The sequence below is a fragment of the Equus quagga genome, chromosome 12 (assembly GCF_021613505.1).
Source record: "Equus quagga isolate Etosha38 chromosome 12, UCLA_HA_Equagga_1.0, whole genome shotgun sequence".
Classification (NCBI taxonomy): domain Eukaryota; kingdom Metazoa; phylum Chordata; class Mammalia; order Perissodactyla; family Equidae; genus Equus; species Equus quagga.
The window spans coordinates 47,623,523-47,650,342 of NC_060278.1; the positions used below are offsets into that span (position 1 = coordinate 47,623,523).

Here is a 26,820-nt window from a genome sequence, read left to right on the forward strand (position 1 = left end):
TCTACCACTTTTATTTTAGAAGTAATATTGTCTACCAGTTTCACTGTGACAGTCTGAACACACACTGGCTATACAAAGAATATCTAAATCATTAATTATCAAATATTAATTCTAAAAATATTCTAAAAATATTATTTTGATTCCACTGTTGTTTATCTTTAAATGTTAATTTATTTCTATTTGCCTTATAATCTGCTTCTCTCTAAGAAATGCCCATTTCCTTCTGATTGGTATTATTAAGTACCCTCAGTTATGTGCGTTAATTAGATTGTGGGTAAATAGCTTAATGATAGTTAATGAAATCAGGTTTAGAAGATATCAGTTTAAAATTGATTTTTGAAGAGTATTTTTTATAACTAACTCTCTGGTGTCAAATTGATTGCGTATGGTAACTTCTCATATTGCGTCAAAAAAGATTACATGCATTCCTTTGCAATTTTTTAAATCATTAAAGTCATCAATTTAGTGCATTAAACTGCATTTTCTTGATCAGTCATTCAAAAATATTTGATTATGTACAGGCACTGCCCTGGGCACTAAGATCGTGAAATAAATGATAAAAATGTAAAATGATCTTGAGTGTATAAAGACTTAAAAATGGGACTTTTTAATACCTAAGTCTCCAAGGTAAACTTAGGCCCGTTTTCAGAAAATGACTTCAGGAATTTAGGTAGCAGGAGTTCCACATGGAACTTAAGCAAATTGAAGCTTCCAGCCTGATTTTCTGGTTTGGGCTTTTTAGAGCTCATGTGACGTGAGCATCCTGAACACAATTAGGAACCGTACATCTGGACCCTGATTATTGCAAGAGTGTGGTTGGAGGTCTTGGTGTAGTCAAGTCTGGTCCAGCCTGTGCTCCCGCAGCTAAAAATCTGTCAGATAGCACTTGCTTGTGAAACCGTTGAAGATTTGATCCTCAAAGTTGCCTTTATATCTTAAAATTCTCTAAATTACTTGTACGTGTAGGTATATGTTTATTTTTAGACTGAAAATGAAAGGGGGAAGACTGCTTTGAAAAGATCATGCAAGAAGAAGTATTTCCAAAAAAAAGGAAATATATCCCAGATTGTAGGGAAAGCAAAGGGAATTTATTTGAGCTCTAGGCTTATGAGGTTTCACTTTGAGGCAAAGGTCTGAATTAGTAAATTCATTCTAATCAAAGTAAATGTCTATTGAAAGGCAGTTTTTATAAGGAAACCTTGCCCTTAATCTTGAGATAATCTACAACTACCGTCTTTGTCCAGCATTCCTGCAAGACTGCTCAACAGAGTACCCAAAAGCTGGGGATTTCAATTTGCCCCAGGACTCCAAGATGGAATTCAAAGCAGTTTTGGTCTCTTTGCAGCATCTCTTCAGTGATGCATTTTATGAAAGTGTTTATTTATTGTTTTGAAGATACAGATTGCTTTGCTGCAGGTCGTTGAAATTATTGTCTTTTGCATTTTTAGGTGTTTAGAATGAGGTGATTAGTGAAGTTAGGCAATAAGATTTATATTGGCATCAGTTAAGTTTAATCAGGATTACAATCATGGTATCGTGGTGCCTTTGCCAATCGGAATACGCCAGAAATATCTCAGGAGAATTTTTGTCAAATGTTTATGCTCAATTAAAATTTACACTACATGTTACTGAGTGATTGTCTCATGACAGTTTGGCATTATGATGTTGCAAATTTTCAATTTCAAGAGATACGAAGTGCAATTTGTTTTGTGTTATAGTACTATAGAATTACAAATTTTGGAAGGGAAATGCCACAATTTTTGGAAATGACGCTAGAAATATGAGACAGAGAACTATCTCAACTTAGGCACAGTTAATATTTCCTGCAACCCCAAAAATCTTTAAAAATACAGTTTTTATCTCCTCCACTCGATATATGCAAAGGGCAGCTTACCTTTACGTAAGAGCATTGCAGCCATGAGCTGAGTCATCTCACCTGTGTTTTTGCAAAATATTTGTGAAAATCTATATTTTTCCTCATCTGCCTGACTTTTCCGGGATCACTTCCCTTGAATCCTCCTTTCTTCGCTTTTTATTAAGCTGAGGTGGAATTCTAAAAGGGATGCGTCTTTCTTTATTCATAGTGCCAAAATGCATTGCGAAACCTTCACCATAGTCTTAAAAAACCCACTCACAAAGCAACAGCGTAAAGCATCTCAGGGGTGGCTGGGGGTGGGGGGCGGGAGGAAGAGGGCAGCTGGTAATTTATGATTCCTCTGGTATTGCATGTAAAGGATTTGCCAGTGTCCCACTTCCACCCCGCCCCCAAACTACACACCGCTCAGTGTTCGGATGATGATAATGTACCTGGAAGGAAAAGGCAGCCCATGCCGGAGCAAGCAGCATCAGACAGGGCGCCTTGCCGTCTGCCCCACCTGCTGCATCCAGAAGTCCATCTGGTGACTGCAATAGCTCATTGTAGGCCTCTTCTGAGGAACCTGCGGGCTGAAAAGCAGGCAGAGTGAATTATTTAGGTAGCTAGTATAAATAAATAGAGGCAAAGGAGAAGAATCGGAGAGAACCTGATGCTCCCTTAGCCCTGGAGCTTTGGAATGCTCGAACGCATGAAAGCATTCCATTTGCATATAGATTTAGATGTATAGATCATTGTGCAGATTACAAACCAATGAGTTTTATCTAGATTTAGATAGCGCTCAGCCTGTTTTGCACTTAAAATATGGCCACCTTCAGGTGGAGAATCTTTAGGGATTTCACCATAAGTGAAACTGATGAAACGTAATATTTTTAGGCATTGATTTAGCAGAAATAAAACAACTGTGTGTCCTTTCTGGAACAGACGACTCGTGTGTGTGTATGTAAGAAGGACATTTTGGACTTTTTAGTGAATTGTGATTTGTACATATTGTGTCCTTTTTTTCCCTACTTGATAGAAAAAATTAGAAAACGTTTCTATGTTAATTTTATTTGTAGCCAGTCAAAAATATTTTAGTTAGCTACTGTGTATAAGACACTGTTTCTGAATTCAGCGTGCACATTAATACATACTAAATATGAAATGAAAGCTTTCAATCATAGAAATCTGTGTATGACTTTGTGTGTTTTGGGTCTAGATAGACCCCAGGGAGAGGCACAAACACCCTAGGAATTACCTGCTTAACATGAAAACAAAATACTTAAAAGAAATTGTTAACTGGAGTCAAATAAGTCATTTATACTGGAATAGTGTCTTTATTGAAATAAGGAAAGTTTAAACAAAATGCTTTTAAAAGACTGATTGGTATCGTTTTATATCTAACACGATAGGTTTACAAGGCAATCATTGTCATTGAAGTCTGGGAACCATCTCGTTTGTATAAAAATGATTCTAAATTGTAAATGAAAGTTTAAAACTATGACTGGAACTGGTAGTATCCAGGCTTGAAACAAACTCTTCTTATTTTCTTTCCTGAGAATCATTTAGAGGATAATATAACTTGGGGGTGGGGAGGAGGGCATCATTTAAACTAATTGATGATTATGTATGCTTCTTGTTTTTACTTTATAGATTAATACAGATATATGGATAATATTATATATCTAGCCTGTTTATGTTTTAGCTGGCAAGCCTATGATAGAGCCACGAAGAAGAGAATGTGTTTGTGAATATTTCCCCTGCTTCTATATATACAGAAAGGCGTGTGCTGTTTTGTGTTCTAGAATAGACTAGATTCTTTAGGATTCCTTTACTCCATCCCACTTGACTCAATTCAGTTGCAAAGTAAATTTAATGGATCTGCTTTTTTGAGCCAGTGAAGCTCTAGCCGTCCCTTAAATAAGCAACGTCTATCTGGAACAAAATATGCATGGAAATGAATCATATTGCTAATTCAAGATATAGCCAGTAACCCACTTTGTATTTGTTCAAATAAAATCCTTTTTATTTTAAGGAAATTTATTTATAACCGGGCCCTTTCCAAAAAGTATTTGAGATGATTCCTTTTTCTCTGCATTTGAAACCATTTTCCAGTGCCAAATAAAATGAGAGATTTGTCTCAAGCCAGGGAACTCCGTAGAATTTCAGGGCGTTAAATAAAATTCAGGAGCATTAGGCAACACCTCATTCTCCCCTTCACCCCGTCTTTCTTCTTTGGCTCCCACATTTCCTCCTTTGACATCTCGGCTCCCTCTCTCCCCACATTAAACAATACTACCCCACCCCCCACCCCCAGCTTTGAAAACATGCCATTATGAAAATAAAGCCGAAACAAAGAAAAAAGGTTATATTTTCCCAAAATTATTAACAAAGACCTTTACTTACTTTTCTGAAATTATCTTTTCCTGGAAAACAATCTATTCCTCCTACAGTCCCTTGGATACTGTTTGCTCATGACAGGCCAAGAAGGACGAAGTTGACAGAGACATAAATTAATTAGAAGTAACATGTACGTGGTAGTCGTGGTGGTTAACTAAGAACAACACTTGACTCTAATTGGCAACTTCAAGGAACACTTATAGATGTTTTGAGGCCCCATAAATGTACAAAGTAATCAAATGTTTCAGAAAAAGTTTTAAATACATCTATATGAGAACACTTAAGCTTTTTACGTATTGCCTTAAATAATTGCATTTATTCACCATGACTTGCTGTGGCCGCTTTTAAAATTTTGTTTCTGTTTAAGGCAAGAGTCCCCCTGAGCATTGGTTTATCGCCTTTTGTGTTCCAGTGTTAGGGTGTTGCAACGTCTCTCTCTAATCTGGACAGGGCCAGCTTTGTAATATCTTTGAGTAATTCACATGCATATGATTTCATCAGATCCTGTGTTTGTGTCAGCTTTGCCTGGGATATATAATTACTTACTTTATCCTAAGATCATGAAAAAAAATATATTTATTTTGACGGGAGGCGTTTAGAGTGTGTTTATTTCCATAAACTGACAATGGAAACTAAGGAGATGAGCATGTATCGGCACGTTGTACCTGCTGTAAACTCTTTTTAGCATTTTGTGATTTCTTCTTTCATTCTCTCTTGTAAGACCAGAAAATTCATAATCTGGTTGTTAATTTTATTTTCATTTGACAGGTGTTTTCGTTGATGGGATTATTTAAAGACATAAACGTTCACTTTCTTTAAAGAAAGCCATGTGCCCAAATATTTGTCAGGAATTTTAAAGGAGAAATTTCATAATTTGTCATGGAAATACCCAGAAGGAAATTAATTAGTGTTACTATTTGCTTTTTAAGAATGCTGACTTTATAATTGTGTAGTCAATTGGTAAATCTAATGATTTAATTACAACCAAAAAATAAATAAAGTAAATGTTACTAAAAGCCTTTGTGTAACACAGTGTCTACTTCACACGTAAATCTCCTCTTAGTGGTTCTTCTCGAAATTTGCCATTGACGGTTTAGTCAAATCAGCTATATTTATGGAAGGCTAACTGCTTTAAATACTGCTCTCTAATAGTGGTTATGGTGTTATTAATTATATCAAATAAGTAGCAAATAGTAGCATCCATGTTACTTCTTAATAGCCTCCTATAAAGAGCTTCATTACCCCATTCTTAAGGAAGAAGAAGGATGAAATATATTATAAATCATGAGTATTTAAGGGCTCATAAGTGGGGAGGTCAGGTGACCATTTGGGGTTTCCCTAAAGCAAGGCTAATAAATAGAATGGTATTTACTTAACACTGAAGACAGTCAGCATGGCCTGGTCATCTTTTGTTTTGAGGTGTCACAACTGGCCCAGGCATGATGCCAGATTTCTTTCTTTCTTTCTTTCTTTCCTTTTGTGAGGAAGATTGGCCCTGAGCTAACATCTGTTGCCAGTCTTCATCTTGTTGTTGAGGAAGATTGTCTCTGACCTAACATCTGTGCCAATTTCCCTCTATTTTATGTGGGATGCCACCACAGCATGGCTTGAGGAGCAGAGCTAGATCTGCACCTGGGATCCGAACCTGCGAACCCCTGGGCCACTGAAGCACAGTGTTCGAACTTAACCACTATGCCACTGGGCTGGCCCCTATTTTCTTAAAATATATACATTAAAAGTTGGTTGTGGGGTCAGCCCAGTGGCACAGTGGTTAAGTTTGCACATTCCGATTCAGTGGCCTGGGGTTCACCAATTCAGATCCTGGGTGCAGACATGGCACCACTTGGCAAGCCATGCTGTGGTAGGTGTCCCACATATAAAGTAGAGGAAGATGAGCACAAATGTTAGCTCAGGGCCAGTCTTCCTCAGCAAAAAAAAAAAAAAAAAAAAAGGATTGGCAGCAGATGTTAGCTCAGAGGTAATCTTCCTCAAAAAAAAAAAAAGTTGGTTGTATGTGATGGGAGGGAACCCACAGCAAGAGAAGAGATAGTTCTGCTGTTGAGTGCAAACAGAAGGAGCAGCATCTGTGCACAGAGAGGGATGAAGCAGTTAAGAGAAATCTACCAGGACCTTTCTGCTACCATTTCCCATCAATTTCTGGCAGAACCTCCTCCTGTGACTCTCATGGTCATAGTTGGAGGGTCGTATTGGGTGCAGGTTTTAAAAATAATGCATTTTATTTTGGGACATAAGATGCTGTGGTACAGAATGTGGGTTTGGAAGCTGGAGAAATTTATGCTGTTGCTTCAAGTATGTTAAGTTTAATGATCTAATAAAATCGTATGCAAAAATTGCTTAGTGAGAGCGGGCAGTCAATAAATATTTCATGCCCCTTCCTACTTTGCGCTTAATAAAGGGGTTGTTAGTAGCACCAGAAGAAAAGTACAAAACTGAGATTTCACTACTCAAAGCCAAATTAGCTTCTTACCTCAACCGACAAATTCTGAAGTCGCAATGAGTCATAATAAGGATTAGTCAGGGAAGCTTGATTTGAACCTATTTCTCGTGCGTGTGTGCCTGCTTATCAGTCTCCTACTACTTATAATTGCTGGATTCACTTTCTGAAATTAGCAAAGGGGGAAGCCAAGTAAAGACAGAAACCTAGCTGCTTGCAGATTTCTTCCCTGCCTAGAAGGTTTCTGGGTAAGTATAGGACTATAAAAATATAATATTTAATTATTATTATTAGAGGAAATGTAGAAATAAAACCATGAAGGAGAAAAGATAGAGTCTAGCAGATGACTGTGTGGTTAAAGATATTTGAAGAGGTTCTCTCGTCTTCAGTTTCTCCTCTCTTTTATTCCAATCCAGTTGGGATTGGAATGATAAAGTAAACACTGCAATCTGGCTTCTGAAGTTAGAAGTCTCTACAAGCCTTGTTACCAGCAGTATGAGTGCCTGGCTCCAATTTTTAAGGATGTGAGTGTGTGAGTGTGTGAGTCTGTGTGTGTATGTGTTTGTGTCTGGGAGGTGGTCCTCACTCTATTTCAAGCGAGTTTTCTGAAGAAAGAGTTAAATCAACTGGTCGAGCTGATTTTACTCTCCTGTGGTGATATTTTATTTATATGATAAAATGCTTGGAAACTGATTAATTTGTCAGGGGAACATCTTGTTACTGTAAATTTGCTGAATATGTAATAAAATTGCCATAACATAGATGGGAAAAGGAAGAATTTTTAAAAACCAAAATAGCCAAAGGCTCTTCCTGTATTTCCGTCAGTTTCTTTTTACTTGAATTTCTCGCCTTAAAAACAATAGCTTTGAAAGACTCCTAGCTTGCAGTTAAGGGAGACATCTGAGCTGGTGAGGTTAAAAAAAATAGGGAGGGAATATAAGGGAAGAAGCAGAAATGGGGTGCTAGATGTTGGTGCCTCGTTCTCTCTCCCCGGACCACCGATGACTGATACATCCATTAAATTTCAGCCCAGGCTGATTGACTGAGTGGATTTATATAAATTAAAAACTACAGGTCACATACCTTTTCTGATAGACTGTAAATGAGAAATAGGAATTCCTTTAAACCTCAAAGGAGGAAATCCATAGGCGAGACTTTCTAGTCAATATAGCATTACAGCATCAACTCTTCTTGCTGTGTTTGTACAATAAGTTTTAGTTAATGGACAGATATTAGACCAGCCCTTCCCCGACTTTTTTCCAGCAAGAGATAATTTGTAAATTAGTTCACTCGGTGTTGAAGATTTTTCCAGCTTTTGTCGCAATTTGAACTTGCGCTTTCTGGACGTGAAGGAGGCAGAAATCATTCCTTGCTCCATTTTTTTTTAGTGTAACAAGTGAAAATGGCATTAGTTAAGGAACAATGACTTTTATTCACACTCATTCTCTCAGCTCCATGTCCATTTGTCCATTGGAATGAGCCACTTATCATGCTTCCGGGTTTTCCCTCTTTCAACATCAAGAGTTATGAAAGGAAAATTCCATTTTTTCCTGGCCCTCCATGACAGGCAGACTGAAGATTGTGGTCATTTGGATTAAAAACATATCCATCACCACCAGCAGGCAGGTTATTATGATGTCTCCTTTGAATATATGAATTTCATACACTGCATGTTGGAAGTCTAAGAATGCCAACTTTTTAGATAAATAATTATCCCGTTGGTGATGTACAGCATACTGTTGCCATATTTTCTCACTTTTACAGCATTCTTGCCCTTATCACCCATAACATAAATCTTTTGCCTTCATATTTAATAAAACTACTAGGGTAACAACCCCCTGTGCTCAGTATATAGTCAACCAATCACACGCCGTCGTTTGACTATCATTATTTGTTTTCTTGCGACAGATAGTTTAGTAGATTGTCTGGCTTAAATTTGACAGCATATTTGATACAGCGATGCCGGTAAATAAGCGAATGACCTTACTTATGTGCTGGCTGTGACCTCAGCATGCAGCCCTCAGCTTCATGAGCTTCCTTGGATAGAAAGATGGATGGATGAATAAAGTTCTCAACATCAGTCAGCATTATTATCTGAGCCTGCTAATCTGTCAGCTGAATTTTGGAGAGTGGGGAGACATAGGGACATGTCGGGGAAGTGGCCATTTCTCAAGAGATTCCTTCTTTCTAAGCCTCCATTCCCTGAGTCACAGAATCTTTGGTTCCTTGGGCACAGGAGAGAGGCCATTCATTACTCCATCTCTCATATGGAGGTTTCCAAAGTGTTGAAACCAAACTCTTTACTCCATTTCCCATTTCTTTTTCTAGTCTCCTACCCTCCACCCACCGCCCAAGTTTATTTCTCACTATGGGCCTCACTTTCCATGTCTGTAAAGCTCATGCCTTTATGTGGATCATCACTTACTGTGAGTTTTGCGGTTTTCCAATAAACAAGCAGGATTAGATATGAGCATGGAGTTTGCATGAGGGTGTATATGCTCCAGGAGGAGACTCAAAACCTTATCCAGCTAGCTAGCTAGCTGCTATGTAACATTGGTCAAGTGTTTCATGAGATGGACTCCACTGATTTTTCCATTTGCCTGTCTTCTCTCAATGTTCCCTCCTGGGCTTTGAATAAGAACGAGAAATATTGCTGCCCTGTCTTGCCTTCTAGAAAATGGACAGATTAACTGTCATAGAAGAGCCTCATCTTAGAGGCAGACAGAGGAGGCAGGGACTTAGTTCTCTTGAGAGTGTGACCCAGCAGCTGCGAACCATTGTAGCTAATACTGTGCATTGGTGACATAATTCCACAGAGAAGTTTTCTGTGGTTCTTTCCTGAAGACCGTGCCATTGGTCATAGGAGCCACTTTCTACCAGGAAGTGGTCGTAGATAGGTTTATCCACAGTATCGTGTCTTGTTCTCGTTGCGGTTAGTTGCTAAGATGTTTGAAAATTAACCACTTTCCATTTCAGAAGTTGTCTCTAACTGCATTTTTTCCCCAGACCTGTGTTAAATTAATTGTTATCCACATTGAACATGGTAGAAAAATCTAACCTCATTAGTTTCTTGCTTAATTTCCACCCAACTTAATTCTTAATATAATATGACATTATATTATTATAGTATATATAATATTATATAATGTTATATGAATAATATTTTCACCTTCTCTGAAACTCACCACATTTTCCTCTGGGAAAAGATCTCATTATTTTTCACAGCCAGTGTCATTGCTTGCACATAGTAGATACTAAAGGTCTGTGAATTGATTCATTTAAAGCTCTGTTAAAAACAACTAGTATGACTTCTTATTTTCAGGTACTGAGAAGTTAAGGAGATCATTTTGTGTGATATTGTGAGCTAATGTTGGTGAAGGATCAGTAAAAGTCAGAATGATTATCCAAGTTTCTAAATAAACACAAATCACAACAAATGTCAAAATTTGAGTAATTTTTTTTTGTGAGAACTCCAAGTAAGTATGGATTTATATTTCGAATCTAGGTGTAGATTTACTTTCAGATTTGATTATTCCAAAGTTGAAAAATGAGGTTTTGGGGCTGGCCTCATGGCGGAGTGGTTAAGGTTCCTTGCGCTTTGCTTGGTGGCTGGGGGTTCACAGATTCAGATCTGGGGTCAGACCTACACCACTCATCAGCTGTGCTGTGGAGGTGTCCCACATACAAGGCAGAGGAAGATTGGCACAGATGTTAGCTCATGGCTAATCTTCCTCACAGAAAAAAAAAAATGAGATTTTGTGCTGCAAATTTACAGTAACACTTTACATTTGCATAATGCTTTATACTTTTCAAAGTTTCCACATCTGTTTTCTCTTTTGAGTCTCAACATTCCTATGCATTAGTTGGTATAGACGTTAATTAGTAACCCCATTTTGATGAGCAGATAACTGAGGCACAGTGCATTAATTTTTACTAATTTATACATATTGATTCAGTTAATTAATGACAGCAGCTAATTGGCCAGAAAGTTCTGCCTAATATCTAGCTCTATTTTTCCATACTGTGAAATGAGTCAATTTCTCCTTATTGGATGACTCTAATCCCATACCAATTAAGTAATAATCATACTTTAGACTTCTTCTTTCTGTGATATAAATAATCTAGCATTTTCTAAGTTAGTCCTTTTGACTTTTCAACCTTATTATTCTTTCTTCTCAGTCATTTAAGGATTAAGCTCCTTTTTTTCTTTTTGGTGTATTTCTGTCACATTTTTGTTATCATGGGTTCGAATAGTCATCACATATACATCATAGCACTTACTGAGTACCCCATTGTTTAAGAAAATTAAAGCGTTGAAAAGTATAGTCTTTAGAAGATTAAAGTGTTATAGTTACGAGTATGACTCCAGTTGACGTATTTAGTTAGCTATTGTAAAGCATTGTTATTGAATCTTCGTGGCGCTGCATTTTCTAGTTCAGAGGACAGAATTTAGACGTAGAAAGGTCAAGTTCAAGTTCTGGATCTGTTACAGTCCCGTTTCCTCATCTGTAAAATGGAGATAAAACTTGACTCACAAGGTTGTCTTAAGAAGCAGTGTGGGACTGGAGCTTCTTTTCCCACCATTAAAGAGAAAAAGGAGAAAAACTTCCAGAGATCTTCTTGGGACGTATGAAATCATATCGATATTTCTTAAGAACATCATTTTGAGAATTCCACCTACTCTCTTAGAAGTGGCAGAATAGAGGACCATCTATGCCATCATCTTCGTGACCTTGACTAACTGGTTTCTAGTGTCAGAGTTTTGTTATTTAAAAGAATGTGATAGACAGATATAAACCAGACATAGAAACCTGTGTGATCAGGTTTATAACAACATTAGTGAAGAATAATGATGCCTTCAATTGGTATAATGCCTTGTAGTTCATTCATTTAGTCATTCAACAAACATCTTTTAAGTGACAAGTTTATTGAGTAGCTAAATGAGTCCAACTTAGTACAAAGGGCTGAACTTGCAAAGTCAAATAGGCTACAGCCCATGTCTTCAAGGAAAACGTTAATTTTAGAAAAACTTTGTATTTTGAGATAATTGTAGACACACATGCAGTTGTAAAAATAATATAAATCCTCATACCCTTCACCCAGTTTCTTTTTATGGTAACATTTTGCATAATTATAGTATAGTATCACAACCAGGAAAGTGCTATTGATGCAATCCACACACTTTATTCAGATCTCACCAGTTTTATATGCATTCGTATGTGTATTTTTTTTTTTTTTAAGATTTTATTTTTCTCCTTTTTCTTCTCAAAGCCCCCTGGTACATAGTCGTATATTTCATTGTGGGTCCTTCTAGTTGTGGCATGTGGGACACTGCCTCAGCGTGGTCTGATGAGCAGTGCCATGTCCACACCCAGGATTCGAACCAACGAAACACTGGGCCACCTGCAGCGTAGCGTGCGAACTTAACCACTAGGCCACGGGACCAGCCCCTCGTGTGTGTATGTTTTGTTCTATGTAATATTATTATATATGTAGATTCCTGTGACCACCACCACAGTCAAGATAAAGAACGGTTCCGTCACAAGGTGATAATTTGTTTTTATATTATACTTTATAAAAAATTATACTTTGCCAAAGAAATTTTAGCTTGACTCATATATTATTAATGGATCATTAGGAGTACAAAAACCTCTTTTGATGATGCTTTTAATATTTATCTCCTGTTTTTCATTCTCTTTGCCACCATCTTGGTTCAAGTCTTCCTCCTCATTTATCTGGATGGATATAGTAGCGTCCTAGCTGGGCTGTAAACACCGTGAGTTCAGAGATCTGCTTTATTTATTTTATCAGGTTATTTACCTGAAACACAGTTAGGATAAATGAGTGAATAAGTAAATAAAAAGGACAGTGCTACAGCCAAAACTGTGGTTAATGGAAACACAAATTGGGACATGTCTCTTTTCTCTTTGGAAATCTTCAGTAGCTTCCTGTCGCCTACAAAATGACATCTGATCCGCATCCAGAACCGGTGTTCTGGACGTTCCACAATCTGGCCCCAACCTACTTTCTGACCCACAGCAGATTCCAAATCTCCCGCAGTGTTCTTCACAACCACCCCCAACTTTATTCTCTGAGCCTGTCTTGCCCTCTCCCACTTCTGAGTCACCCTCCTTCATCCTGAAATGTTTTGTTCTTCTTGTTTGCTGACATCCTCTGAAGTCAGTGCAAATAGCTTTTATTCAGTCTTCCCGCAACTCGCCATGAGAAGTACTTCCCATTGACAGATTGAGCAACTGAGGTTTGTAGATTACATGTCAGAGTCCACGTTAGTGAATGACGCTGCTGATGAACTCAAAGCCAGTTCTTCTAGTTAAAAATCCTAGAATCATTTGTTGGTCCCCCTGTAGGTATTCTTGTTTTGTTTTGTTATGATTTAAATCAGATCTCTTAGCAGATTTACTGTGACCTAGAGAGGTATGAAAATAGCTCTTCTGTGCTTAATGCTTTGTCTCGCAGATTCTTGAGATTGTATGAACAACACTTTCATTTAGGAAATTTGTGTTCTAGCGTTTAAAGTCCACCACTTTTTGTGCGTGTGTGCGTTCGCGGTTTGTCCATTCATTCAAAAACCCAGGTACAAGGCTAAATTTTAGGAATAGAAAACAATTAATGCATAGTCCTCCTTAAGTGGAGGGATAGAAACATAAGTCTATACATGACAAACAGTGTGTTGTCATGCAGTTGTAGTTGTAGAAGGATGCTCATGGAATTCTGGGAACATCAAGTGAAAGGAGTGCCAGGAAAGATTTGCTGGAGATGTGATCACTCAGTTGAGTTTTTGCTGATGGATACGAGCTAGCCAGATGATGAAGGAAAGGGAAAAAAGAGATGCAGTCCAGGGAGAAGGGGAGGCTGGTTGGCACGGGGAGTTACAAATTGTTAAGCATTGCATCTCTGTAAGTCACAAGGCGGGAGAAAAGAGATTGGGGTTGAAGAGGATGGCGCAGTCAGTGATGATGGTGACATCCAGCCTCCTTGGCTAGGGGGCTTGGTTATCAACCTGTAGAGTCGTTGAAAGAGAGAGATCGTAAACTTGGCCAGATTTGTCTTCAGGAATGTACACAGTTTTATTATTCTGCAGAATCCTCTTTTCAGGAAAACGTGAATATAATCATGTTGTTTCTCCTTAGTTACTACTAAATGCTGTCACCCTCATGTGTATGAAAGTTAAAGAAGGGAAGATATGTGCTCTGTGATTTTTTTTTTCCCTTCCTGCTAAGGAAAATCATCTAGACATTTCTACTTGAGAAGCATCTAGTAAATTGACAATGAAATCATTTTTTAAATTTTTATTATTATTTTATTGAAGTCATAATTGTTGATAACATTGTTAAATTTCAGATGTATATTATTACTTATCAGTATTGTGTATAGACTTCATCATGCTCTTGTTGATGAAATCATTTTTAAATTTAAGTTACTATGCAAATTTTCTTTCCTAGCAGCTTCTTAGAAATTATATATTTCTTTTGAAAAGTATAATTTTACCTACTCAGGTTTTATATATTACACCTTTTCCCATAATACTTTTACTTTATGTATGTATATCTAAACCATGTTTTTAAAAATCAGATGACTCTCCTTTTTTTTCTCATTTCCACTTCTTAAATCCTAAATTTTTCATTATCTCCCATAACACCTACCTCCTTGTTGCAAACACAACCAAACCAAACAAAAAAAGTTTTAAAACAAAAAAATTTTAAAGTTCACCTTTACTGACTTACAATGACACATTACCACTCACATATTGCATATTTGCTAAAACCACTGTTTGGTGGGCCATGTTTTGGGGGAAGACAGTGGGGAATGAAGTCAGGTTAGCTTGATTTACTTCCAAAATATGCACATGAATGCCTCTCTCTCTCTCTCTTCCCTCATCTGCTGTGTCCTTGTGTGTAAATGAGAAGTAGAACTATGTGCTGAAAAAGAATATTCTAGACCTGATTTTTTAAGACCTGGTTCAGGGCAGAGGAATGAATGAAAACTTCAGTAATACAAAGTTATGATGTTTAACTTATTGTTCAAAAGTTTCTTTTTAGGGGCCGGCCCCGGGGCCGAGGGGTTAAGTCCGAGTGTTCTGCTTCGGTGGCCCAGGGTTTCGCTGGTTCAGATCCTGGGCACGGACATGGCACCGCTCATCAGGCCATGCTGAGCTAGTGTCCCACATGCCACAACTAGAGGGACCCACACCTAAAACATACAACTATGTACTGAGGGGATTTGGGGAGAAAAAGCAGGGGGAAAAAAAAGATTGGCAATAGTTCTTAGCTCAGCTGCCAATCTTAAACAAAAAAAAAGTTTCTTTTTAAATCAATTTTATGAGATAAAACTTACGTACAAAAAAACACTTATTTTCCATGCACAGTTAGACGAGTTTTGATGAACGTGTAACACAAACATCCACCAGCTTCCTGATGCCCCTTCTAGGCAATCCCCACCCCTTGCTCCAGACTACCACTGGTGATTTCTATCCCTGCAGATTAGTTTTGCTTGTTCTAGACTGTCACATATCACAGTCTTAAGCTTGTGTCCACCTTGTATCTTGTGCTTGTATCCACCTTATTTTTGCACAGCAGCGGCCTCTGCTATTCAGCCGTGTTATTGCATTTATCACAGTTCATTTCTTTTTCAGTGTTGACTAGGATTCCATTGCTTACATGTATTACAGTTTATTTATTTGTTCATCAGTGATGGACATTTGATTTGTTTTCATCTTAGGGCTATTATGAATAAAGCTCTGATACACATTGTGTACAGTTGTTTTTTGTGGACATATGTTTTCATTCTTAGTAAATATCTAGTAGTGAATTGTTGTGATCTGCTAAGTGTCTGTTTAACTGGGTAAGAAACTCCTAAACTTTTTTTTCCAAAAGGATCATACCATTTCATCCAGCAATGTATGTGAGTTCCAGTTGCTCCACATCCTTACCAGCATTTGGTGTTATCAGTCTTGTGAATTTTAGCCGTTCTTATGAGTGTGAAGAAAAAAAATTCTCTTTAGTTTACAACTGTCAGGGAAACTCTAAAAACTGTACAAGACAAATTGCCATATATAACTTAGGGATATTAGAATTAGCATATTCCTTACTGAATTTTGAAACCTTTAACAGTGTTGTCTTATATTTTATCATCTTTAATCACATGTTCATTTATGACACTCACTGATGTTTTTATAGGTGATGTGTATATAATATGTTCATGTGTGTATACCTATTTATTGTAGTCCTAAGTTTTTTTGTTTGTTACAATGTTATGAACAGTTCATCATCTTTCATAATCTCCCATATCTATTTTATTTTATTTTATTTTGAGGAAGATTAGTCCTGAGTTAACATCTTCTGCCAATCCTCCTCTTTTTGCTGAGGAAGACCGGCCCTGAGCTAACATCCATGCCCATCTTCCTTTACTTTATACGTGGGACGCCTACCATAGCATGGCTTGACAATTGGTGCCACGTCCGCACCCGGGATCCGACGTGGCAAACCCCGGGCCTCCAAGAAGCAGAACATGTGAACTTAACCACTGTGCCACTGGGCTGGCCCCTCCCAGGTCTCTTAAAAATTAGACTTTTATTGTTGCTGATAGTTGAAAATATCTGAACACCTAGTCAGAAGATTCTTTCCTGAAAATGAGAGATTCTTTCCTGAAAGTTTACGTCTTTATATGTTTTGGATTTTTAAAAAATTGAGTATTAAGACTCTGCCGGTTCAGTGATGGATTTTACATGTTAAAATCTTCCTTACACAACTGTATTTATGGGTGATAATCATATCAATTATGAAAATAAATATTTTGATCATAGCCTCTCCAATTATTTACTGAAACTGAGGGATGGATATCATGTAACCCAGCTAGTGTTCTATACTACTGGTTTGGAGAACAAAAGGATAATTCTTCTAACGTTCATAGAAGAATTAGGTAGTGAGCTAGTTGACTAAACGTGTAATCAAAACTTCTCACCCCAGTATTCAAACAATATCTTTTCTCATTTTGTAATGTATGCCTACAGATCTTTATGTACTATTGCCGTTAGAGATAACAAATTTTCACAGTTAGAAAGCAATAAAATATATTTAATACTAAATCTTTACTGAGCATAGTTTAATCTTTCTCCGATGCAGAAAACACTTTATAATTTTATAGCCCCAGCACCTCATTATTGTGAATGCCCATTATTATACTGGCTAAGAGTAGAAATGATGCTGAATCAAAAGTGTGTGCTGATGGAGTCTTAGATTGAGAGAGGAAAAGATGTGTTTACCCATATGCATCTCTTTACTTTAAATTCTATAGGATTTCTTTTCCATTTCCGGTTCTTCTAGGTTTTCCCCCTACCCTACTCTACTCTTTCTGAATATATACATCAGTCTCTTGATTTTCTTAACAAAAATACCATTTCAGGCTTTCTCTATGTGAAAACCATGACAAAGTGATTTTATAGGCAGTTCTGAAACGGACTAAATTTGACAACAATTGTATTTTATGACAACTTCTGCTTGCATGTCCCTGGCCTACTTTGATATCCGCATTTTTTTTTTCTTACCCCAAATACGAACCGTTTCATAGCTCTGCTTTGGCTGAAAACAAATCCCGTTACCAGGAATGCATTTTCATGGAGAAGCGCATACTTCACTCCAGCCATCAGGGCCTTAACACCTTAACTCTATAATATTCAATTTCTCACTCACCAAGAACCGGAGCCTTTTTTTTTTTAGTGGTTTGTGTTCATAGGGGTTGAGGAAGAATTAGTGTTATGGAACTAAACCAGATTAAGGGGGAATGTGAATTAGATTTGCTAACAGATGGTGCCGTGGAAATTAAAGGTTCTTTGCGAATGGAAGCGACAGCAGCTTGCTTCTGTTCCTCTGTCTCTCCCGTCCGTGCATTTGATAGACGGGTATAAATCATGACAATCCTGTCTTGACAGCCAATTTCGAGAATTTGATCTGGTTAAAGACACAGCTTTCCTACTCCGCTCACCGAAACCTGCTTCTATTTTATTTTTACGTAGCGCCTTGTCATCTTTAGAAAAGCAGACTCGCCCGCCTCACCTTAATGAAATTTTTCTTAATTACAGTTTTAGCTCTTGAGTGTTAATTACTTTGCCATTCAGCCTGAATTTTCGTAATATCTCTGAGGGATTTTTTTCTTCTTCTTTTTTTTTCCCACCCTTTTTACTCCTGCATATGCCTTTGTTGTTACTAAAGATGTTTTACATTGTGAGAAGTTGTTGCCAGAGAACGCTGTTTGGGAATCCCAATTACTAAAATCATTATTTTTAAGAAGGCCTTCCTGATACGTAGTCAAATTACCAAATCAGAAAAATGTTTAAAGGTGTTAGAAGCAGACACTCAAAATAGCAACTATTTCAACAAAATTGCACGCAAAGGTGAGTGACAACACTTTTTTTGGCTAATCAGGGCTGCAGAAAAATCTTCTCCGTCGGCTGAAATAAACCCCAAGAAGTCAAAAGATGTGACCGCAGTGTGGCCAAACCAGTTTGTGTTTGTGTTGACCTTGTGATGAGCTAGGAAATGAGAATAAAATACAGAGCATCTAAAAGAGAGACTAGAAGTATTGAACCAATTGTGCGGACCCCCTTGCATCCAGGCGCTCAGGTCCGACAAGCTCAGGAGACAAGAACCAGGGTTGCCTCTTACAAATCCACGTGGCACGTGGGCTTACGACATAGCAAGGAAGAAGAAACAGAAGAGCGGGGAAAAATCACTCCAGAAGTGAAGAGAAGATTCTTTGAGCGAGCCACTAACAGTTGGTAGAAATGAAGCTTCCTACTGGCAGTCAAATCAAATGTAGTAACAACTCCGGGGCCCCCGCTGCTCGCTGACAGCGTGGTGTCACACGCTGGGACAAACATTCACTTAAACACTGATTGCAGGAAATTGCCCTTTCCGCCAACGCCTCCCACCAAAAAACGTAATGAGCAGAAAGAGAACCATTTCTAGGAAAAACCAAGAGGCCTGCCCCTCAGCTCCCCCCAGATTATCACGGAACGGTCTGTTCCTTTGTATCCCACTGGGCTTGATTCCTCAGTTGAATTTTGTTGCTACAGTCTCGCTGTTCTGTAGTGAGTTGTTTGTGCAATTATTCCTTCTCCTGCAGCACACACACACACGTGCACATGCGTGCACACACACAGAGGCACACGCACTGCCATGGGCCTGAGTGGTGGCTAAGGACAGTGGCAGCTCAGGAAATGGCAGTTTAGGGAGTGGTCTTTACTGCCATGGCCCTTGCCCTCAAGTGTGATCTGAATCACAGGCCAGTGTGGTTTTTATCTGAGTAAAATACAGTTTTTAAAAACGGACAGGAGTTACTTTTGAAAGCATGGAGGCGAACCCGTTCATTTTATAGATGAGGAGACTGAGGGTCAGAGTGGTGCAATGACTTGTCTCAGGTCACAGCATAGCAGATCCAGAGCTGGAACCCATGTCTTCTACTGTGAGAAGACAGGGTTTCCTGAGAAAGGAATGAAAACAAGCAAGCTGTGGGAAGTCTGGATCAGTACTTTTTTTAAAATCAGCTTTTTCAGAATTGCGAATAAGATTTGCAGATTTTTCTCTCCTGTTTATTTTTGGATCTTTGAATGACAACAACAGACAAGTCCCTCCCATCTGAACTCCCCGCTTGTCGATGGCTTCCATCAGCTTCGCTGGATGCTGTCTCAGTGCTGAATAATCCCTTTTACAAAACCCATTCTGCCGCAGGACAAATCCTTCATCATTTCCACGGCTTGCATGAAACATAGGTGTGCATGTGTGTTATTTTCCCTTGCCTGCAAATAGCGGCTTCTCTGTTTTAGCTTCCCCTCAAGCAGCTAGCTCGTTGAAATGTTTCAAGAAAGAGGATAGAGGAAGAAGTCTTAAGATGAATAATTAGCTGATTCCAACCCCCTCCCTTTCTCCCCCGACTCTCCTACTTCAGCTGAACAACACCTGATACCAACAGAATATCATTGTAACCTCTGCTATCATAGATCACCCCGGACCAGCTGCGTTCGCATCCAGATGTTAACTACTGCAGACTAAGCTGTTAAGTTAAAAGTATAAATATAGTGTAACCGCTGTCCAACCGGGAAAGATGTGGTTGACTGTGTTGGTTGTACTGTGAATCTCTCTCTACTATAGAAATGTTCCCACGTGCTTGAAGCAACCTTTATTTCAATAATGATTCCTTCTCAGCACATAGATTTTTCTCACCACTGTCATTCACCCAGTTTCAGGGTACGTTTTAGAGTTCCACTCCAAGTGAACTGGCCTCTCTCTATGGAGGCAGCTGGTTTATTGGTCCTTGTAATTGCTTTTGCAAAACATTTTCTTAATGAGTAACGGGTGACATCGATATTATGATCTCAGTATCCTTACCTCAACTCCTGATAGCATTCTTATTTCCTCTTTCAGTGTAGCAAAGACAACAGGAAAGGGAAAGTCAGGCAGCCTGAGCTTTCATTGACCCGGATTTGATTTGTGAACTCCATCACTGGGGGGTGTGTGCGTAAAGCATCTATGTTCGATTGTAATTTGTAAAGATCAGTGCATAGACTTTCTATGAGTTGAGTGTCTGCTTATTTCTCCTCTACGAGAGGCTCTGAGAACGTCTTCATTTAGCTGTCAGTCCCCTCCTGTTGTGTCGACTTTTTCTCTTCGGTGTGCTCCCTGACTGCTTGAAAACAGAATTGTCTGAACACAAGCAAACTTTATTGATCCATATTTCTGTTTGAAAGACCAGAGATTTGTAGAAGTAGGAGACTGTTTCTTTCTCTAGAAAGCTACTGCAGAGGAGGTCTCATGGCGTAGTAAATCTCCAAGATGGAATGAATGTTACATTCAGCATATATCGTAAGCTTCATTTTAATGATTTATCTTATGCGGGTTTTTTACCCCATCCTAACCTTCTTCCTAGCCGTGGTCCCCACCTCTGGCCCAGGAATGTTTCAGTCTAACCTGGGAATAGTGACCTGGTCAACTCTTGGGCATTTACTACCCAAGTGGGTTGACATAGGGTACACTATTCTGATGCCCATCTAATGATCCTTGGGCTTTTGGTCCCAGGAGAGTAATTTGTATAAGGAAAGAAATATTCTTTTGGGTCGGAGATAAAAGGCTTGTTTTGCATTAGTTGTGCATCTGAGTTTCTGACTGGGCATTTCCTGAGATTCTCCTTCAGCATCCATAGGTGTCACAGAGTTGGGCAGTTGTGAGAATATAGTTAATTAAGCTGCATTAGGGCAAATATACACACTTGTTAAAGCACTTAATTTGCCTCAATAATATTGATTACATGGCAGAAGTTTGTTTAAACTAAATGGTATTTTTCCCCCTCCTGTTACAGTCCTTGAATGCGATCTGTAGAATAGCTAATAGCCATCATCAGTTAAATATCATGTTAGTTATAAAGTAATGTCATAAGAATTGATTGGGACTTGGCAATGGAGGGAGGAGAGCTCAAAGCTGAGGGAGATGACTAGCCAGAGTTTTAAGCAGAATCATGGTTCATATAAACCGTGTATATTTTATAGACTGATAGCTACTCTATATTACATGAGTGCCCATTATATTCAAGAAAAGCTCAGACAGTTAATTATGCAAAGCATCATGTATGCAATTACGCAGCATTATTATGCATTTAACAGTTTTATTGATTTGCCAGTAGCTCACTTACTGTATTTAGAGCTATAAACAAGGGATGTTCACCCCCAGATTGGAATAGGTCCAAGGAAACAAGCTAAGGATAAATTACACTGCTAAGGGCCTCTGCATCAGATCGAATCCTTAAATACAGAAACTGTCAACAATCATAATGTGCAACACATTGTGATATCACAGGACCATTTCTTTTCCCATTAATAAAGTTTATCAGCCAGGAAGCATCAGAAATCACCTGGCAATACAAATGGAAGCAACTGCAATTTCCTACATCTAAAATAGGCCGGATAACGTAACAAGGCGATCAGCAGTGGCCTCCAGCATTTTCATGGCATAGGAAAATGGGATGCTGGTGTGTTTACAGGCACTTTCTAACATATACATGCTTACAACACCCCGAGTCTTGGTGGGTTGCATGCTCTTGTTAGTGCATTTTTCTTGCCGTCTTTCTGGGCCTTCATTGTTGAAGAATGTTGTCCATATAGCCCCCCTTAGTGTTGGAATGGATGGCCGTCCCTCCTGGTTTGCCTGGTACTGAGGGCTTCCCAGAACATGGGATTTCGGCACTTAAACCAGGATAGTCGACCAACCTAATGTCAGAACAAAATTGAATAAGAAATTCTAGAACTTTCTTTTAGGATTCTAGAATCCTAAAAGCAGACAGGGTTTCAGGGAGATCCTCCCAGTCGTGGCTTAGTCAGTAGGTATAAAGTTCTATTCATGGGGCACTTACCTTTCCATGACTGGCCGGAAATTAGTCGAGTCTCTTGTTTATATCCTAAATTTTCTTCATTGGTGTAGTGCACAGCCTTTTACAGAATTAGGAAACCTTTCAGCTTAAACAGAGGCTCTGATTTGTTATTTTAGGGAGCTGGCCCCCACAGTACTTAGCCATATCGCTTGTCGGCAACCCCAGCGCCGCTTTGCAGGCAGCTGTTTGCTTACTCTTGTGCTTGATGGAGTAAGTTGGAAAGAGTCTTTTAGACTAAATGCACAAGTTATTTGTTCAAAACATCAAGAAAGAGCATTACGAAATCATTGTGATCCTGTAATGCTGAAATCTGTTCCATTAGGTGGTCCCCAACATTTATGACAGAATGCCCAAAATTATACATAAGTGTGTGTGCATAGTGTGCACGTGTGTTTTAATCTTTCCAAGCGTGTGGGTCAGGATTTACAATTCTTTCTTTACAATTAATGATCTCCTTCCATCCGGTTAACCAGGCAGACCTTAAGATATTTCTTATTAAAAGAAAAAATCCTTTCTCTTCCTTCCCCAACTAAGCCAGTGTACCTTAATGCAATGATGATATGTTAGACCCAGCAGTTGTCAAAGCAGCGTATTACTGTGATGCCATAATGACACCCTGTCTGTCTAAAGTAGTCATGTTTTCTCAAATCACACGTTGCACCGTTGATTTCTGACATGACACTTCATTCGGTTGCTCTCCCTTACTTCAGCATCACTATTCTCTGACAATAGCAGCTGGTGCCCATTTTCTTCCTAAGTGATTCACATTTTGCCACTTTACGAGAGTGCAATTAGTTGAAGCAGGGGAAAAAAAGAAAAGCTCATTGTAAAGTAGCGTGCTTGAAGTTGTAACTCAGGCTGCAAGGGAGCTGCTGGGGTCAGGGGCTCTGACGCCTGGGCCTCTGGGAGTTGCTGCATTAGTTTTGGAGGTTTTCTTCAAAAAGCATGAAAACAAAACAAAAAACCTATAGGCTAATAAAAGCTTTTTATTTTTTTAAGCAAAGATACTTAACTATTTAATCTGATGGTTTCAGAAAGTAGAAAACCAACCAATCCTCATCGATTCCTTCCTATCTTGAATAGGTAGTGTTCAGACGGTAGGACTTGACAACCTTCCTTTCCAACCCTGAAATTCTGTGATTCCATGAGAGAGCTAAGGATTCTGTCTCATGTCTCTCCTTCCCTCATATTTGTGAACTTGCAGGTTTGCTGGCTTCAGTGTCCTTATATACAGATTTTGAATATAAATTCATAAAGTGTTTCGACTTTATAATGATGATGGGTACTTTTTCGGACTCTTAAGGATGACAAAGAAGAAAAAATACTGACTTCTTAGGTTGGTTGTCATTTCTTTAGCCTATTAAGGTGTCTGTCACTGATAGAGATATAAAAAAGGTTGTAAAAGGTCTTACCTTAGTGTAAAGATCAGGAAGGCCAACGAGACCTGTGCACGTATGTTCCTTATAAGACATTTATGCACCATTTATTTTAGTTGGGAAAGAAAGTAGCAGATAAATTTGAGTTTGGTATAAAATTCAAAGGATGAAATAGACTCTTTGCTAAGAACTTACAGTGTGATGAAAGGGTTAATAATATATAAGCCTATGGAACATTCTAGTTAAACCAATGTTTAGCAATTACAGTATTGGTCACGCTTAAGTCTCTTTATGGGAAATGTTGACCATCCGGGACATGTACACATGCGTGCTGAAATTCTGGCAATTCCTTCAAGATCGCATACCTACCTGGATCTAGGTAGGATCTCTGAAAACAATTAAGCTCGGTCATCATACTATAAATTGAATATTAACTTACAGATTTTCTTGTTTTCCCCTACAGCAGCAATTTTAATTGATGCTTATTCTTTCTTTCTCTCACTTTCTCTCTATATAGGCACACACATACACACAGTTAATTACCTTTCAAAAATTATGTTTTTAAATAGCCCAGCAAAGAAGTTTTATTTGCCTGGTCCCTTGTGTCTAAGACTGAAGATAAATTTTATCCTTGCGGACCCTTAGGCAAGACTAGTCCTAAGTTGAAGCATGATAATCAGAATTATTTGAGACTGTATCTCAAACTGGGTTGAAAATGCTTTTTAAGACACTGAAATTTCCCTGGCCTTGGGAAAGCTGTTAAATTCCTCAAATTTAGTTTCTTATATGGAAACTAAATGTTCTTCTTGACGTAGGTATCTCTCCCTCCAGTTTATTCTCAGGGTTTTCACTCAGAGAACGTTCTTGGAAAGTCAAATGTCTTGCTCTCTTGTGCTTCTCATCTTTTCTCTTAAAATAATAAAATAAAAACAATAGTCCTAAGGCTTTAAAATAAATATTTCCCACATTTTCCAACACATGTTATTTCTATTCATAATTCCTAAGGAAACTTAGATTTTTATTAATCCAATGTGACCTAAAATTTCTGCATTAACAGCACAATGTGGAATTGGGCTTATTCTCTTTGGCTCCAGATAAAGCCATCATCCTGAAAATGGCTCTTTCTGACAAAAAGGTGTTCTTTTGAAATAAAGTCTTATTCACTACATTCCTCTTAGAGTTAATGTGAATTTTAGTGCCTCTAATTTTAGATTGAAGTGAAGTCTAGAATAAAACCCACCAGCTGACAATTGAATTTATAGATAGTTGTGAATATTTCAGGTTTGAATAATAGAGCTGTAGAATTTCAGAGACAGAGAGGGAGAGAATTAAGACCCGCTGTAGTTTTCGGGTATAATGTAATGATGTCTAGGAAGTGTTCAGTGTAATGGGCTAAGTAGTAATTAGGAGACAAGTGTGTTCTTTCAGAGATTCTGTTTAGGCTTCTCTCCAACTGGAGAGGGTCACAGGGCAGACCTCCAGTCAACGTGGCGGCCCCTTCCGCCCATTTCCACTCACGGGTGAGCTGTGAATATAATACAGCTACCCCTGCTTGTTTGGCTGTTTTTAAAAAAACAATGAACACCTTTAAAAACTCTCTGTTGGCTTCAAGACATTTCTGCATGGACTTTGGAGTCAGACCTGAGTTCACACCCCAGCACTGCCACTTCCTGGCTCTATGACTTGCAGGAAATTGTGTGACGGCTGAGTCTGTTTTCCTAAAGTGTCCTACCACCCACACGAGGTGGTCTTGGGGATTAAATGAGGTAATATTTGTAAAGTGCTCAGGTTAGGGCCTGGCACATAACGAGCACTGGATAGATGGCAATTCTGAGTATTATTATTTCCACCAGGCAAAAGCGATTAATTAAGAAAGCAGTTCATGGCTGAAAGAAACAAGTACGACCTATAGGACAAATCCAGCTTGTTCACTGTCATTTACAGCTTCAGTGGCCAGACCTTGTGTAGGAGAAGATATTGCCACTGTCTGGACTTCTCTGACAACTTGAACTTCCTTGCTTGCATCCAGGTTATTTCAAAGCGACGGACTGGGGTTATGACTGAGACAATTGCCTGCAGACTCAAGTTTTCAGGGACGTTAACCACATTCGCCTGACACATAAACATCTGATGACTTAGCAAATAAATATTCCCTAAGTGGGAGGGTAATTTCTGACCTTGTTCCTTAATCAAAAGTTGTGCAAATTTTAGAAGTCCGTGAGAAAAAACACAAGGGGAGGAAAATTGGCATGAAATTAACTATAGACGACACCAAAAAAGAAAGAGAAAAAGGGGGCCTGGAGAGAGCATGGTGTGTTTTGTGATCAAGCTGCTCACAAAGACTGTCTTATGGAAAAGGGAAAAAAAAAAAGAAAAAAGAAATGGTGCCTTGCGGGCAGATGGCGAAAGAGTTAATTGTCATAGCTGCGAGAAATTCAGTGCCCGAGAGAGGAAAGGGGAGCAACCATGTTTTAGTACCCTAATAACTTCTAACTCTCGTCTAAGATCATAATGTATGTGCGAGCAGTCCAGTAATTATAAGGTAATAAGTGAAGTGGTGGGGTAAGTGCTCTAAATTAAAAGGAATTCGCAAGGCTGCTGTAAGTCAGTGCCGACCCGCTTTCTTTCAAACGTTGACTTGAGGAAAAGTGCTTAGCCCGGAGAGCAAGCCAGGAGACAAGGAGAGCGATCTATTAATTACAACGCTCATTAACAGTGACGGGTACAAGGCAGCAGATGCAGAAGAGAGAGGACGCCGTAGCTCAGGCTGGTGAGGGGGATATTTTTCCTTTCGCTAGTTCTTTGGGAAAGGACATCACAAGTGGGTGGGCGAAAGGCACAAGATATTTTTGTGGATTTCTCCTTCCTCTTTGCTTTCTTCACGTCCTGAAACTGCTTTACTTGAGAAAGCAGAACAAAATTGCCAATGTGCCGTAGATTGATTGAGAGGCAAATTCTTGCTCTTGAGCCTGGCTTCTTGGAACAGTTCAGTGGACATTCCCGATAGGAAATTCCATCTTTTTCTTCACTTTAAAGTAACAGAATAGTGGGGGGAGGGGGACCTGGAGGAGAGCATGAAAGCTGAGCAATAATAAAATATCATTAGATTTATAGTGAAAGAGATAATTGCATCCCTTTGATTATATGGTGGCTACTCCCCCAAATTCTGGTGAATGACCATTACCCTGTGGGATTCCCGTAAATCAACTTTCCACTGGGAAGCAATTATCTAAGTCCCTTTCTCAACTCTCACCTCTTATAGTGGGCTCTCAGAAGGTTCTTAGAGACTTTGCTAAAAGGGG

The 26,820-nt window shown here is 38.7% G+C and overlaps 1 protein-coding gene across 18 annotated transcripts in view; it reads left to right on the top strand.

The window, feature by feature from the left end:
* ESRRG (estrogen related receptor gamma) overlaps positions 1 to 26,820 on the top strand; it is a 599,908-nt gene that overhangs the window by 392,515 nt on the left and 180,573 nt on the right. The window lies entirely within an intron of this gene.